Source organism: Anastrepha ludens, chromosome 3 (assembly GCF_028408465.1).
Source record: "Anastrepha ludens isolate Willacy chromosome 3, idAnaLude1.1, whole genome shotgun sequence".
Lineage (NCBI taxonomy): Eukaryota > Metazoa > Arthropoda > Insecta > Diptera > Tephritidae > Anastrepha > Anastrepha ludens.
This window is the reverse complement of record NC_071499.1, coordinates 74,812,417-74,815,886: the sequence shown is the minus strand read 5'-3', so window position 1 is coordinate 74,815,886 and position 3,470 is coordinate 74,812,417.

Genomic DNA, 3,470 nt, shown 5'->3' with positions numbered 1-3,470 from the left:
GTACTCACATATAATTATCTGCTCTCAGCCACTTTAACATATTTAACGCTTCCACAAAGAGTTGAACTGTAAATTTACAATTTACTGCACACACACAAACTCAAGTTCCTAAATAAAGTGAACGAAGACGCAGCAGCTGTAAAACTTTCACCACTCAGACAATGGAAAAAGCATAAAATATAGATGGCTAAAAGCGAGTTTGCGGCAGATGTAGCTGCTTCACTATTTCAATTCGTTTCAATGGATTAATTTATATGAACGTGTACGGGAAAAAAGTGAAATTACAAGCCGCGAGCTGGTTCGGTTGCCTCTTAAAAGGCCAATAAATTTGAACTTCAAGCTGCCAGCAGCCATCGCTCACTATCAGTTTTTTCAGTCGGTGTGCTGAGATCGCAAAATATTGTCATTGAACTGTAATAAATAAAAAAATAAATAAAAAAGCGACTAGCAGCACAAAAGAAAGAGGAAAAAACAAAGCAAATCAAAAAAGGAAGTAAAATATGTAAGCATGCTTTGCCGATTTCCAGCAGGAAAGCAGGTGACAGATGCCATGCAATGACCGAGCATTGCAGTGAAAGCGTTGCAACAGCAATAGTGTTGCGCCAACCCACGTACCATGGTATGTTGTGGCTGCAAGTCATCTGTATGTAGATTGCAACTGGTGGGGATTTTGCGCAAAACTGGATCTTTTACTTAACAAGTTATCGCTAAGTGTTTGTGTGCTTTTCCTTATTTTCATTACTTGCAGCGTGTAAACAAGTAAGCAGTGTCTTGAGTAGAAATACACAATTGCATACATATATACATACATACATTCATGCAAAAAAGCATACACCCGTGTTGAAAATAATAGTTGTGCGATGAATTACAAAGTTTTAATTATTTTTTTATTATAAGTTTTTTTTTTTGCTATGAATGAAGGTATAGTGCATTCTACAATAAAAACTTTATAACTGAAACCCATAAATTCTGTACAAAATGCACAATATTTAAAATAAATCTATACTATAAAGGTGAATGTCTGTACGTTGTCCGCGCATCACCACGAAACGACAACACCAAATGCCGTAAACATTTTTATACATTCATATTTTCACCCAATGAAGGTTATAGGCATGTTTTTATGATGGAACTCCCTTCCCACAGCCCCCAGGCCGCGCCACCACTCTCATTCGGCACTAATAATCGAATATTTGCTTAAATTTAATCTAAAAAATCTTAGTTTTTCCTATTTCCCACTATTTATAGCACACTCTAGACTTCATAATCCGCATAAACTGTTCAACTATGACCCAAAACTATGACTAAAAACGGTTTGAGAAAGAAAATTAATAAAAAAAATTTGCGTGATATTTTTCTGATTGGATGTTTGGATTTTATTCAACGAGGCATAGCAACGGATGCCGGGTATTGTAATATTATGGTTATTAATAAGAGGACTATGAATAAGTTCGTGCGGTTTTTTTTCGAAATTTGAAACTTTATTGACGTAAAATGGTTACAAATTTAATATTCAAAATATTGTCCATCGCTTACTACTACTTTTTCCCATCTTTCTGGCAATTCACGGATTCCCTTTGTGAAAAATTCGGTCGGTTTTGCCGCAATCCACGAATCGATCCATTTTTTGACTTCATCGTAATTACGGAAGTGCTGGTCAGCCAGGCCATGTTGCATCGATCGGAAGAGATAGTAATCGGATGGCGCAAGGTCTGGACTATACGGCGGGTGGGGTAGGACATCCCATTTGAGCGTTTCTAAGTATGTTTTGACCACTTGTGCAACATGTGGCCGAGCATTGTCATGTTGCAAAATAACTTTGTCGTGCCTATCGGCGTATTGCGGCCGTTTTTCTCGCAGTGCTCGGCTCAAACGCATCAATTGTCGTCGGTAGACATCCCCCGTAATCGTTTCATTCGGTTTCAGTAGCTCATAATACACAACACCCAGCTGGTCCCACCAGATACACAGCATAACCTTCAGGCCATGAATATTCTGCGCCGACGTCGATGTTGAAGCATGGCCAGGGTATCCATACGTTTCCCGACGTTTTGGATTGTCGTAATGGACCCACTTTTCATCGCCAGTCACAATTCGATGCAAAAAACCCTTTCTTTTGTGCCGTTGAAGCAGTTGTTCGCATGCCATAAAACGGCGTTCAACGTCTCTTGGCTTCAATTCATACGGCACCCAATGGCCTACCTTTCGGATCATTCCCATGGCTTTTAAACGTTTGGAAATGGTTGATTGATCAACTCCCAAAGTTTTTGCAACCTCTTCTTGCGTTTGAGCCGGATCTTGATCGAGCAATTCCTCCAATTCGGTATCCATGAACTTTGGCGGCGCACCCTCGCGTTCTTCGTCTTCCAAGCCAAAATCACCACTTTTAAAGCGTGCAAACCACTTCTGGCACGTTCGCTCAGATAGAGCATGCTCACCATAAACTTCCACCAAGATACGATGACTTTCGGCTGCTTTTTTCTTCATATTAAAATAATGAAGAAGAATTCCCCGCAAAAACACATTATTTGGCACGAAATTCGACATTTGGTAAAAATATTGTTGTTTACGCTTCAAATAAAAAACTTATACTGACGTTTGTGCCTTACGACAGTAGCTCTCCAATGAATGTTTGGAAATGTGGATCGATGGAATAATAATCAAGTTACGCCATCTGTTGTAAAACCGCACGAACTTATAAATAGACCTATTACAAAATTATTGAAGTGAAACTTCTTTAGGCGCGTCGGGGGCCCCAAGGCAGATTGAAAATAGGCGAGTGAAACGGTAAGTTCGGAGCGTTACCGAAATCCGTCAAATGGGCGGGGCCAAGGAGCAGCTGCTCCTTCCCACTCTCGCCTATTCGCTCTCTCTGTCGCTCTCTTCTAGAAGATAAACCAGTGCAAAAATGCAAACGTCTCTAGCACACCCTGTAGCGAATAATTTCGAAATAATATGAACTGAAATGTATATAGCACACAAGTAAGCATTGAAGTAGACTGGCGACATGCAGGCAACCGACAATCGACAACCGACAACGGGTATTATAGATAGCCATAGCCCGTGCAAATGAGTGCTGTGTGTGAGTATCAGATAAAGCGCCGATTGAATGTGTGTAAGCGGGAAAGCAATAAGAAACTGCTGTGAAGTAAATAGATGGTAGGTATGGAGGAGACGAAGCGATACAATGAGTGCGTTTGCCAAACGAGTGACGATAGTTGAAGTAGAAGGTTGTAAAATGACATTTCAACCGTTTCGGTGATCAAAGCAAATTGATTAACGCGCCAAAAGTAGGCAAAAAATACCATTGGAAGTACAAAGAAATGTCAGCGTCAAGTGCCAGACAAAAATAAATAGTACAAATTTATGTGGAGTGATATAGAAAAAAAAAAAATGAAAACCTGAATTTAACACGAGAGAGGGGGGAGAGATCTAAACCGGGGCTCCCATGCATGGAACAATCAACTTAG